We start from the raw sequence: 14,648 nt of genomic DNA on the forward strand, positions 1-14,648 counted from the left end.
ACATACCCTTGGCACTGTAAGACCTTATTAAAGTTTTGTAAATTGCGCTAATAAGGTAAATATTTAGGTTGATTTTATGAGGTTTTCAGACATTAAGTTTGAAAAAGTTAGTGGTTATCATAATTTGCACACATGATGACAATGAAAACAGTAAATGAAATCAATGAATACGATTTACCACCCCTGGGGCACCTGGTGGCTCAGTGAGTTAAGCATTGAATTGTGGGTTTGAGCCCCCCATCGGGCTCTGTGCTGACAGCTCAGAGCCTGGAGCCTGCTTCAGATTCTGTGTCTCCCTCTCTCTCTCTGCCCCTTCCCCACTTGCACTCTGTGTCTCTTTCTCTTAAATAAACATTAAAAAAATTATTAAAAAAATAAACATTAAAAAAATTAAAAACTTGATAATTGTAAATAAGCTAACATTTAAACATGTATACTTTGATAGGTATATGAATAATTAGGTAAACTTGACTAATTAGGAGAAGCTGACTGGGATACACACATTAAGCAATATAAGTGTTCATCTAAATTTTTTATATTTCATTTTTTTTTTTTTTTACAAAATACCTATTCAAGTTGTTTAATGTATAACTTCTCATGTGCCATTTTGGAAGTCCTTTATATTAAAGACTATTATTCGTGTGTCTGATGCCAAACGGTGCTTATTCTGGACCTCCATGTTTGTATAAATTTGATTTCTTCTTGAGACACAAGTTTCTTGCTGGATTTCTGAGGTAACATTTTTATTATTTCTGCAGTGGGTGGTGGACCCTGGTGCATCAGCCAGTCTGGTGATTTACTTCCCTCAGGATGCTGTGAAATTGAATGAGAGCGAGATCATCGTCCTGCTGGTCTCAAACTTCTGACATGTTTGGTTTAGTATTGTCTCTTCTGTCGGGGAACCTTATTTTTTAAATTAAATTAAATAATTAAATTAAATTAAATTAAATTAAATTTTATTATTTAATTTAATTTTATTTTTGAGAGAGAGAGAGGCGGGGGGAGAGCACGTGTGAGCAGGGGAAAGGGGTAGAGAGGGAGAACCCCAAGCAGGCACTACGCTTAGTGTGGAGCCAGACACAGGGCTCCATCCCATGACCCTGGGATCTTGAGCTGAGCCAAAATCAAGAGTCAGATGCTCAACTGAATGAGCCACCCAGGCACCCCCTGTCAGGAAACCTTATTAATGGAGTATGTGCCTGAACAACCCTGCGGGCAGATGCCATCTCACTGCCCATCATGACCCAAATGTTTAATTAATTTTTATGGAGGAAGGAAAGTGTCTATTCCCCTTGAAAGCTGCAGTGCAGTCCTGCGGCCTTGATTAGTTTTGTAAGTCCAGTTCCTTGTAGAGTTTCTGGAACATAGCATATACTCGATAAATGTGAAATAAATGAATGAATAAGTGGCCAAGTGTTAGGGCTTATGTTTCTTGTTTTTCCCATGGCAGAAAAGAATAGAGCAGAAAAAAAAATCATCATATTTTTTGATGGCCTGTTTACTAGAATGAGTGTTTTCTTTGCCCCCAGTAGTTCAAAGCTATCTATATATTCATCCATTAATTCAAATACTTATTGGCTCCCTACAATAGGAAGTGCTTCCTTTGTGTGTCAGTATGGGATTGTGGAATGTCCAGCTTGGTCTTAGGAGAGCAGGCTGTGTCTATAAGAACAAAGTCCTGAACTAACCTCTCCGGCACAGCACTGTCGTCCACGGGCCCCACACGTCGGAAACACGCTGAGCTAATCCTCCAGTTCCAGTTCTACACATCCCCGCTCATGCAGCCTTTTCTATACCTTTGACACGAGCCAACTTCATCTTTTCTCAGCATGAGTCACTGTCAAAAACATACACATTGTCATAACTGCTGTAGCTCTAGTGCTGTCCGTTGCTTTTTAAACAATCATAAAATCAAATCTAAAGCTCACGTTGAGAGCTTGTTTTATTGATGACGTACAATGGGAGATGGATGAGATATTTGGGGCCAGAATGGTTGACCATCTACCATCTTTACTGAGAAATTTCTGATTTCCAATCTAACTAACTCAAATGAGTCGTAATTCAGAGACGTGATAAAGTTAAATTTTCCTCTGTGCTGACTATGAAAAGCACTTGGGAAGCACAATAATAACATAGACATGATTGTATAAGGAATGCTCAATATACTTAAAATAACACTTTCAAGTACCCTCAAATACTTTGGCATAAAATATTCCATTTGAACCTTTACTATTTCTAGGTCAGCTGTTGGCAAACTGTGGCCTGGGGTTGCATCCAGCCTTCTCCCTGTTTTTTTATGGCCTGTAAACTAAGATTTTTTTTTTTTTTTTACATTTTTAAGTGGTTGAAAAAAATAAAAAGAATATTCTGTGATATGTGAAAATTGCAGTAAATTCAAGCTTCGACGTCCGTAAGTAAAGTTTTATTCAACTCAGCTATATCCATTTGCTTATGTATTATTTGTGGCTGCTTTTGAATGATGAAGGGCAGAGTTTATTTGGAACAGAGACTGTTGGAACAGAGACCAAAGCCAGAAATATCTGCTATCTGAAACTGTACACAAAGGTTTGCCTTCCTGGGTTTGAGGTACTAGAGACACATCAGTGAACAAAACAGAGATCTCTGTGTTGGGGGAAGTCATCAAGAGGGCGTGACTACCAGCTGATCTGAGAGCTAGACCCAGGTGACAGGAGGCTTCTTAGTCCCCCCCCCATCATCAGAATGTACATTCTGAGCATCATTCCCGTAGCCAGAGCTGTTTCAAGGGCACAACCTTAAAAAAGAAATGTGTTGTTGAGACCATTTGGATTGTATATGGGACTGAACCCTGTTAAGCGCTCTATATAAACTTTTAAGATTCTGGCAGGTAGGTATGATGACCTACCAATCTGGACTGGCCTGCTTCTTTCTTTGGTCTCTCCTTGCCCTCTGTGTAGGGGGACCAGGTTTGAATTTCAGCCGGAGAACTCCCAAAGTTGCAAACCAACACCCTGCCCTCAGAAAACTTACATTCAAATACGGGAAGACAGGAAACAGTAAGCATACGTACATTATATATAGTATTATTAGGATGTGATAAATGTGATGAGAAGAAAAGATGTAGAGGAGGGTAAAGGGAATAAGGATTTTCTTTTTTTGGTGGGGGGAGGATGTTACACTTTGGAAGACAGCAATCAGGGTAGACCTCGTTAAAAAGGTGGTACCTGAGCAAAGAATTGAAAAGGGTGAGGAAGTGAGCCACGTGAGTGTCTGGGGAAAAGCATTGGAGGCAGAAGGGATAACAGCAGCTCCTCATACGGTTGTTGTGTAGATTGAGTTCATGTATTTAACTAAAAATAGTGCCTGGCAAATGGTAAATTCTCAAAAAAAAAGGGGGGTTCTTTTTTAGAACGAGCTAGCTGTAGACGCTCCTTTCCTCTCTGCAGTGGGCGGATGTACTGAGTGCCTCTTGGTAGGCGCTCACTATAGCAGAGAAAGGCTCTCCTAAGTACTCGGGGTCTTGATATCTTAGCTTTATCTATCCCAGGATTAGCTTTCATCCCTGGGGCTTAGCTCTCAGGGGCAGAGCCATCCTGGAGAATCATGAGCTCGGGAGGTATACCTATGGTCTGTGTATTTATCAGATACGGATCCCGGAGTCTGTCGGCACACACAGGCGCAGGGACTTGCCCTACCGTCACACAATTAGTCAGCAGCAAAGCTTCGATAGGCATGGGGTGTTTTGCTTCCAGGTCTAGTGTTCTGTTCCTGCTCTGCGCTCCTCGTCCTGCAATAAACCTATTTTTACACGGCTTATTTCTTCCAGTAAACTTTCAGGTGTCTTTGCGCAGGGACCACGTCTTACTCATTTTTGTTTTCCCCTTCAGAATCAGGCACTAAACAAACAAAAAACCAAAACCGTTGCAAGAACAGTCAGTGCTTGAATTTGTTGGGTACCGTTTCAAATCGTAACCACTACCTGTAAGTCTGTCAGATAATGCCAACGTGGGACCGACCGTCCCTTGTTTCCTGCGTTTGTATAAAGCATGGGGACACAAATTGTCCTACAAATCAGGGAGCTCCCAGAAGAGATACCGGACATTTACATTTTCAAACTTTTTTATGTTGCTAAATATCATGTGAAGATCCTGGAGCATAAAGATGATTCATGAGCTTTGGGCTTTGATGAGCAGTAGCGTCAGGCTGCTAGATAAGAGATGGCATTTTCAGGACAAAAAATGGGGCAGACAATGCAGGACAAACACTTTGTTGTCCCTTGTCTTAATCCAGGGTGGGTTCTCAAAGTGTGGTTTATGGACTGGTGGCATTAGCATCACATGATGCTCGTCAGAAATGCAAATTCTTGGGGTGCCTAGTTCAGTCCATTGAGCGCCCGACTCTTATTTCGCCTCAGGTCATGATCCCAAGGTCATGGTATTGAGCCCTGTGTCGGGCCCCACGCTGGAGCTGAAATAAAAAAATAAAATAAAATAAATGTGTTCAACAAATTTTTTAAAAATGGGAGAAATAGTTAAGGATATGTGAACTTCCTGGGGACTGCTGTGAGGTGACACTGGATTACGTTTATCACCTGATTCCCATATGCCCTTGCTCAGACTGGCCTATTTTAGAGTGGTGTTGCAGGCCCTAGGAATTAGTATTCAACTCAAGAGTTTGTAGCCAACATTTCCCAAAGATTTGGTGGGTATTTTTTAGGTAAATGGCTGCAGGCTCATTTGGGTAAAGTTATGAAATTTCAAGGTCCTGATGTTTGAACAGTCTGGCTTCTGTAAAATATTTGCTTGTAAAGTCCTGCTTTTATTTTATTTTTGTAATAAAAGACACTCAAAACCTCTCAGTTTTTGTGCTTGGAGGCTCCATGCTCTACAAACCAGAGTTAGAGATCTCCAAGTGTCAGGCCACTAATTGCTATAAATATTTCATGGTAATTGCTAATCATGCCCATTCTTTTTTAGAGGTTTGTTTAAACCCTTTTTTAAACATCAGTTCTGGGTAAATAAGGCTGAGATGATCTAGGAGTACATTTTTTTCTTTTTTTTCTTTTTTTCTTTTCTTTCCAAGGAAGATGGAATATGCTAGTGGGAAAGCCTTAGATGTGTCAAACATTTTGATGAGATGTGTGTTCATTTGAGAAAGGAACCAGAGAGAGAGAGAGCCAATCTGGTGTGTACTGGAGGGAGAGAGAGAGAGAGAGAGAGGGAAATCTGAAGCTGAGGATGGGGATACATCAACAGGGAGTGCGAAAAAAGAGCCCATGAGACCAGATACTGCATTGGGAGGGCCAGAGCAAGAATCCTCTGATGGCAAAACTGCCTGGAAGGCTGATAATAGAAATATTAAATGTAGATTTTTAACATGTCTGCTGTGTTTATATACTCTTTAGCAGTTGAAACAACAGGAGAACACAACCAGTTCTGTGATTTACAGTTTCTCTTAACAGAAGAATGTCAAAATTATGTTGGCAATAAGAGCGTTGATAAAGGATTTTGCCTTTCCACTCTCATATGAAGTTGGAGAAATGCAGCGATTTAGGTTTGAGAAGAGAAACAATTTGGAAGATAAATTTGGTTTTGTCTTTAGGTGACCTAAACTTGAACAATAAAGAGTAACGAGGACTTCTGTTTCCAGCGATATGGCAGACTAAGTTATCTGTTACCTCTTCCAACGGAAAACACTTAAAAATGCTAGACAAATTACAATGGGCATCCTTTTCGGTGCATAGCTGAATTTATAAGAAAGAAGGGGAAACTCCAGGGCCAAAACTTGAGAGTCAAATGAAAAATTGGAAGGGTTTGTAGGTCTCAATAACCAATATACTTGGATTTTAATGGCGTCACAGGACGGAAGACAGGTTTTAGGTCCATTGGGTAAGAAATTGATGAGACTTGCAGTGGCAGCAACAATGATGAACAAGGTGGACTAGAAAACAACTACTTTCGGCTAGTCGCTGACCAAAAAAAGCGTTTCCTGATGAATGGTAACTGCAGGACTATTCTCACATGGTTTAGGCATCCAAATTTATTTTGTCCACATGCTCTAATAACATTCAATCAAAAACTTACCATAATGGTGCATCCTTGGACACCTGCCAGAAGCACGTGCCACATCTGGAAGAGCATGCTCTCAGTCCAGGCCTTTGCAAAACAAACGACAGGATTAATCCCCAGGGTCTTCAGATTTTGGAATTATTCATGTCTTTAAGTATGTTCAAGTGAATAAATAACTAAACAAATGAGGGAATAACAATCATAATAGAGAAACAAAACCTTACGAACAGAAGATACAGTAAAACCTTGAGTTGTGAGTAACTTGTTCTGTGAGTTCTGCAAGACGAGCGAGTGATGTCTTACAATAAGGGTAGTACTCGGTGTGGAATGTCACATGATCACAACTGAATCAAAGGTTCTTGAAATTCGCTTTGATATGTAAGTGCTTTGGACTGTAAGCATGTTTCTGGAATGAATTATGCTCACAAACCAAGGTTTTACTGTAGTAAGTATTAGAAAAAAGAACCAGATAGAACTCCTGGAACAATTATAGCAATTGACATTAGAAACTCCGTGGAAGGGTTAGTTGCAGATTAAAAGCAGTTTAAGTGAGAATCAGTAAGTAAGAAATACAGAAATAATCATGAATTCACCAAAGATAAAGAGGGATTCCTTCTTTGGCTTGATTCATACATCTCTTTGGGTTACATTATAATTATAGTTATGTTGGCTTAGGAGCTGTTACAAGACTCGCAAAGAGAAGAAAATGAGTTAGCACTCTGAAGTCTTTACAACTATCTTATTAGCTTAAAGAGAAGGTCATCTCAAAAAATTAAAAATGGAAATTTTCTTATGGTCATAAACATGATACAAATTTCTCTTACCCTGTCATTGGCAGGTGAACAACCAAAGAAAAGTGGGTGTCATTGAATGCCTCAGTAATAGCTGGGATAGTAAACACAGCATGCTCCAAGGGCTCTTCTAGAGGGAAGAGTTGGAAAGTGTGATGAAATAATGATCACTTTTTCTTATTTCAAAATTCTCAATGTGCATAACATACTACCATTTGTAAAAATAAAAATAATATGTCTTACATAATATTTATTTTACGTATATGCATGCAATACACAGGAAACTGGTAATGAAGGCTGCCTCTGGTGAGGGGAATTGTGTACCTAGGGGGATAGGTATGGGAGAGAGACTTATTTCTCACAGTTCTCAACCTTTCTAGTCTTAGGACCCCTTTTGGTCTTTTAAATTTTTTTAAATGTTTATGTATTTACTTAAACTTTTTTTAAACGTTTATTTAGTTTTGAGAGAGAGAGAGAGAGAGAGAGGTGGAGGAGGGGCAGAGAGAGAGGGAGACACAGAATCCAAAGCAGGCTCCAGTTTCTGAGCTGTCAGACAGAACCTGACGCAGAGCTCGAATTCATGAACCATGAGATAATGACCTGAGTTGGATGCTTAACTGATTGAGCCACCCAGGCACCCCAGGACCCCTTTTGGTCTTAAAAATTATTGAAGTTCCCCAAGTGTTTTTGTTTATATGAATAATATGTTCATCAATATTTACTGTACTAGAAGTTAAAACAGAAATCTTAAAAAGATCTATTTAATAATTCACTTAAGGGGCATCTGGGTGGCTTGGTCGGTTGAGCGTCCGACTTCGGCTCAGGTCATGATCTCACGGTCTGTGAGTTCGAGCCCCGCGTCGGGCTCTGTGCTGACGAGCCTGTTTCAGATTCTGTGTTTCCCTCTCTCTCTGCTCCTCCCCTGTTCATGCTCTGTCTCTCTCTGTCTCAAAAATAAACGTTAAAAAATTTTTTTTTAAATAATTCACTTAAAAGTAAGAATAAACCCATGATTTGTTAACATAAATAATATCTTGTTAAATAAAAAATAAAAAGAGAGCCTTGAATAATAAATAAAATAAATAATAAATAAAATAAATAAATAAAATAAAATAATAAATAAAAAATAACTATATTTTCTAAAACAGAATTTAGTGAGAAGAATGGCATTGGCTTTTTTTTTTTCTTCCTGTAAATCTTTCTAGTGTCTGGCTTAAGAGACAGCTGGATTCTTACATTAGCTGCTGTATTCAGTGTTTGCGATCTTACACATTATGGAGATTCTGGGGAGCACCACTGTACCCTTGAGAGAGAATCAGAGTGAGAAAGGGAAACAATATCTTAGTACCATTATGAAAATAGTTTTCATCTCACAGACCTATGCAAAGGATCTCAAGAACCTTGGATTGCACTTTCAGAATTGCTTCTGTATAAAATCTGTTTGAATTCTATACCATGTGCATGGATTAGCAAGTCACAATAATCCAAACTTGCATACATACAAATATCCATACATGCATATGCATGTATAAATGTACACCTTTCAAGGCTCTCTCTTCTGATCTTTCTAGAATGCAAAAAGAAAGGTAACTGGAGGTTCCTGTGAAACAACTGTGTCACAGTTTTGATAATGCTTTTAGAAAGGAAAAGCGAATATATAGCTATTATATCTAGTATTTATTGGGTGCTTATTATGTACTGGACAGTGTGTCAAGAATTTTACCTGCCTTATATAATTTAATCTTTTCCTGAACCATATGAGAAAGGTGCTATTATTTTCTTCACTTTATTAAGGAGAGACTGGGACTTAGAGAAGTTCAATCATGTGTCCAAGATCATGCAACCATTAGGATTTTGCTACGTCTAACTCCAAAGCACATCACTTTCAAAAACTAGAGTCTAAATGGTTGTCTTTTTTCTTCCTTTAGTGTTTAAAATTGTGGTAAAATACACATAACATAAAATTCACCATCTTAACCCCTTTTGAGTGTATCGTTCAGTAGTATTAAATACTTTCATAATGTGCAACTATCACCACTATCCATTTCTGTAATTCTTTTCATCTTGTAAAACTGAAACTCTATACCCATGAAAAGATAACTGTTCTTTCCACCCTTCCTCCAGACCCTGGCAACTACCATTCTTTCTGTCTGTACAATTTTGACTACTCTAAGTATCGCATATAAATGGAATTACATAGTATTAGTCTTTTTCACATAGCAAGGTGTCTTCAAGATTCATCCATGTTGTAGCTTATATCAGAATTTCTTCCTTTTTATTTTAATATATGTGCTGCTGAAGTGAGCACAAAATTACCTCATTTTTAAAAGCTGAATAATTTTACATTGTAGGCATCTATCACATTTTGCTTATCACTTCCTCCATCGATAAACACTTTGGTTGCTTCCACATTTTAGCTATAGTCAATAATGCTGCTGTGAATAAAGCCTTTAGTTTAGTTAATATTATTATTATTATTATTATACCAATGTTCTTAAGTTTGACAAATGGACCATAGATATGTTAATAACGGGGCAAGACAGCTTTGGTGAAGGAATTCTGTGTATGTTCTTGTAACTTTTCTGTAAATTGCAAATTGTTATAAAAGAAAGATATCTTTAAATAGTGAATGACAAACTTTTAATATTTGGTCAGTAATAAATATACCTTCAGGAAGATTCTTCTCACATGTAATTTCTTTCTACTTCAGTATAAGCATGTATTGCTATTTTTGTCTATTTCCTGTTAGTCATTAAGAACCTCTGCTCTTTACTTGCCATAAAAAGTGTTTTTTTATGACTAAAAATTTGAGAATTACAACAGCTTTTCACATATATTTGCATTTTAAACAATTCATGTTATTTAAACAACCCAAAATCATGGTTCAATTTTAATCCCTGTATAACTATTTGGCCATATTCTTTGGCAATACTGTCTTAAAGTCACATAGGCACAGCAAGCTGACAATCATTATGATTGGCTTTATTTTTTTTTTTTTTTAATTTTTTTTTTTCAACGTTTATTTATTTTTGGGACAGAGAGAGACAGAGCATGAACGGGGGAGGGGCAGAGAGAGAGGGAGACACAGAGTTGGAAACAGGCTCCAGGCTCTGAGCCATCAGCCCAGAGCCCGACGCGGGGCTCGAACTCCCGGACCGCGAGATCGTGACCTGGCTGAAGTCGGACGCTTATCCGACTGCGCCACCCAGGCGCCCCTGGCTTTATTTTTTAACTTTATTGAGATACAATTGACATAGAACATTATGTAAGATTAAGGTATACAATGTTGTGATTTGATACACTAATATTTTGCAAAACGATTACCACCCTAGTGTTAGCTAATACTTCTGTCACATCATCTAATTACAATTTATTTTTTGTGGTGAGAACATTTGAGATTTATTCCCTTAACAACTTTCAAGTTTATAATACAGTATTGTTAGCTATAGTCCGCATGCTATACCTTAGATTCCTCAGAACTTACCATCTTATGACTGAAAGGTTGTTCCCTTTGACCATGTCTCCCCACTTTCCCCACCCCACCCCCTAGTAATCACCATTCTACTCTCTGTTTCTATGAGTTTGATGTTTTTAGATTCTACATATAAATGAGATCATTCAGCATTTGTCTTTTCTAACTAATACCCTCAATTAGCATAATACCCTCAATTTCTATCCATGTTGTTACAAATAGCAGGATTTCTTTCTTTTTTAATGGCTGAATAGTATTCCACTATACCACATTTTCTTTATCCAGTCATCCACTGATGAATACTTAGGTTGTTTCCCTGTGGCTATTGTGAATATTGCAGCAAAGAACATGGGAGTGCAGATTCCTTTTTGAGTTAGTGTTTTCATTTTTTTTTTTTTTGATAAATTCCCAGAAGTGGGATTTCTGGATCATATGGTAGTTCTATTTTTACATTTTTTTCAGTAATCTCCATACTATTTTCCATAGTGGTTGCACGAATTTATATTCCCTCCAACAGTGCACAAATACTACACATCCTCACAAATACTTGTTATCTCTTATGTTTTCAATGATAGCCATTCTAAATGTGCATGAAATCACAAGAACCCAACTAACCAAAACAATTCTGAGAAAGAAGAACAAAGCTTCAAACTGATGATGATCCAAACACTATGGTATTGGCATACAAAGTGATCCAAACAGTATGATATTGGCATAAAAACAGACACATAGGTTCTATTTAATGGAACAAAATAGAGGCCCCAGAAATAAACCCTACATATACGGTCAATCAATTTACAACACAGGAGCCAAGAATATGCAATGGGGAAAGAACAGTCTCTTTAATAAATGGTGCTGGGAGAACTGGATAACCATACACAGAAGAATGAAATGGGACCCTTATCCTAAACCACCTACAAAAATTAACTCAAAATGGACTAAGGACTTAAGCATAACTTGAAACCATAAGCTCCTAGAATAAAACATGAAGAAAAATCTCTTTGATATTGATCTTGGCAACAGTTCTTTTTTTATTTGACACCAAAAGCACAAACAACAAACACAAAATAAATGAGTGGGGCCACAATGAACTAAAAAGCTTCTGCAGAACAAAAGAAACAAGCAGTGAAATGAAAAGACAACCTATGGAATAGTAGAAAATGTCTGCATATCGTATATCTGATAAGGAGTTGCTATCCCCAAACTATGAAGGACTCCCACAACTCAATAGGAAAAAAAGAACAATTCCATTTAAAACTGGGCAGAATAACTTGACCAGGCATTTCTACAAAGAAGGCCTACAAATTACCAAAAGATTTATGAAAAGATGCTCAACATCACTAAGCAGCAGGGAAATGCAAACCAAAACCGCAGTGAGAAACAGCTAATTGTTGGTGTTAACAAAATGGATTCCACTGAGCCACCCTACCTACAGCCAGAAGAGATATGAGGAAATCGTTAAGGAAGTCAGCACCTACATTAAGAAAACTGGGTACAGGCCCAGCACAGTAGCATTTATGCCAGTTTCTGGTTGGAATGGTGACAACCTGCCAGAGCCAAGTGCTAACATGCCTTGATTCAAGGGATGGAAAGTCACATGTAAAGATGGCAATGACAGTGGAACCACACTGCTTAAAGTTCTGGTTCTGCATTTGGCTACCCGCTCATCCAGCTGACCCTTGTGTCTGCCCCTCCAGGATGTCTACAAAATTGGTGATATTGGTACTGTCCCTGTGGGCCAGGTAGAGACTGGTGTTCTTTTTTTTTTTTTTTAATGTTTATTTTTATTTTTGAGACACAGAGACAGAGAGAGACAGAGAGAGATAGAATGTGAGTAGGGGAGGGGCAGAGAGAGAGGGGGACACAGAATCAGAAGCAGGCTCCAGGCTCTGAGCTGTCAGCACAAGCCTGATGTGAGGCTCAAACCCACAGACTGTGAGATCATGACCTGAGCCAAAGTCAGACGCTCAACCGACTGAGCCACCTAGACACCCAAGACTGGTGCTTACACCCAGCATGGTGGTCACCTTTGCTCCGGTCAATTTTACAACTGAAGTAAAGTCTGTTGAAATACACCATGGAGCTTTGAGTGAGGTTCTTCCTGGGGACAACATAGGCTTCAATGTCAGGTATGTATCTGTCAAAGATGTTCATCGTGGCAATGTGGCTGATGACAGCAAAAACGACCTACTAATGGAAACAGATGGCTTTATGGCTCAGGTGATTATCCTGGACCATCCAGGCCAAATCAGTGCCAGATATGCACTGTGCTAGGTTGTCACACAGCTCACATTATTTGCAAGTGTGCTGAGCTGAAGATTTATTGTCGTTCTTGAAAAAAGCTGCAAGATGGCCCCAAGTTCTTGAAATCCGGTGCTGTTGCCATTGTTGATACGGTCGCTGGCAAGCTTTTCTGTGTTGAGAGCCTTTTTGCTGTTTGTGACATGAGACAGACGGTTGCTGTGGGTGTCATCAAAGCAGTGGGCCAATAAGGCAGCTGGAGCTGGCAAGGTCACGAGGTCTGCCCAGAAAGCTCAGAAGTCTAAATGAATATTACCCCCAATACTTGCCACCCCAGTCTTAATCAGTGGTGGAAGAACGGTCTCAGAACCGTTTGTGTCAACTGGCCTTTTAAGTTTAATAGTAAAAGACTGGTTACTGATAACAATGCATTGTAAAACCTTCAGAAGGAAAGGAGAATGTTTTGTGGACCGTTTGGGCTTTTGTGTATATGGCAGTTTTAAGTTACTAGTTTTTAAAAGCAGTACTTTTTAATGGAAACAACTTGACCAAAAATCTGTCACAGAATTTGAGACCCATAAAAACAAAATTTTAATAAGGAAAAAAACTACAATGAGATATCATTTCACATCTGTTAGAGTGGCATGATAAGAGATAACAAATGTTGGTCTTGGCACTTGATTTTTTTGAATTTGACACCAAAAGCAAAGATAACAGAAACAAAAATAAACAAGAGGGGCTGCATCAAACTAAAAGGCACTGCAAAGGAGGAGAAAGAGAAACCCTTTTGGATTGCTGGTGGGAATGTAAACTGGTGCAGCCACTGTGGAAAACAGTATGGACTTTCCTCAAAAAATTAAAAATAGAGTTACCCTACAATCTAGCAATCATAGGGTAAAGATCCTAGCACTACTAGGTATTTATCCAAGGGATACAGGTGTGCTGTTTTGAAGGGCCACATGCATCCCAATGTTTACAGCAGCACTATCAACAATAGCCAAAGTATGGAAAGAGCCCAAATGTCCATCAACAGATGAATGGATAGAAGATGTGGTATATATACACAATGGAATATTACTTGGCGATCAAAAAGAATGAAATCTTGCCATTTGCAACTATGTGGATAGAACTGGACTGCATTATGCTCAGAGAAATTTTTCAGTCAGAAAAGACAAATATCATATGATTTCACTCATATGTGGCATTTAAGATACAAAACAGATGAACGTAAGGGAAGGGAAGCAAAAATAATATAAAAACAGGGAGGGGGACAAAACACAAGAGACTCTTAAATATAGAGAACAAACTGAGGGTTGCTGGAGGGGTTTTGGGTGGGGAGATGGGCTAAGTGGACAAGGGGCATTGAGGAGGGCACTTGTTGGGATGAGCACTGGGTGTTATATGTAGGGGATGAATCACTGGATTCTACTCCTGAAATCATTATTGTATTATATGCTAACTAACTTGGATGTAAATAAAAAAAAAAAAAGCACAGCAAAGGAAATCATTAACTAAATGAAAAGGCAACCTACCTATCGGGAGAAATATTTATTTTATCATCCTGTTTAGCTATTGCAGCGTGGTGGGAGGAAATGTTTAAGTACTTGCTAGGCCTTTCTGCCAGAGTCAGGCAAACAACTTCTGAGGTGCAGCTTTGATCTTGAGAGCCCTCATTTGTTAAGGCACAGGCTTTGAAATGGGAAATTGGGAAAGACTTTAGAGAAAAGGTGTTTATTTCATGGTTATATATGGGTATGGGTCTTTACAGAACTGAATCTGTGTTATCAGCCAGGCTAATAGGATTGGGGAGAAGCCAAGGTTAGTGGTTATGTAGTTAGTATCTATGGCTGCTGGTCTATGTGGTCATCATAGCTGGAGTGGAGTGGACAGTATGATAAAGGAATCATTGACTCTGGTTAAATGGTCTGACCCATGTTTTCAGATCAACGAGCTCCCCATCAAATGTGCTCTGGATACTCATGTACAGAGAATGAGTTATAAGGTTAACTTACTACATTATAAGGATAATAGTGAGGAGAGAGGGCAAGGTGATCAGATGGTTAAGGAAGGCAGCAGAGGCAGTGATCTGAGCTTTGT

General features: G+C 38.7%; 3 pseudogenes; 2 read left to right on the top strand and 1 right to left on the bottom strand.

Annotated features, from left to right (window-relative positions):
- LOC124510213 (60S ribosomal protein L7a-like) overlaps nucleotides 1–14,648 on the top strand; it is a 123,311-nt pseudogene that overhangs the window by 74,413 nt on the left and 34,250 nt on the right.
- LOC124509870 (alpha-ketoglutarate dehydrogenase component 4-like) lies at nucleotides 634–1,241 on the bottom strand (annotated as a pseudogene).
- Nucleotides 11,695–12,860, top strand: LOC124510215 (elongation factor 1-alpha 1-like; annotated as a pseudogene).

This window comes from Lynx rufus, unplaced genomic scaffold, assembly GCF_022079265.1.
Source record: "Lynx rufus isolate CCGP_SWC_20201006 ecotype Redwood Valley unplaced genomic scaffold, mLynRuf1.p SCAF_15, whole genome shotgun sequence".
Classification (NCBI taxonomy): domain Eukaryota; kingdom Metazoa; phylum Chordata; class Mammalia; order Carnivora; family Felidae; genus Lynx; species Lynx rufus.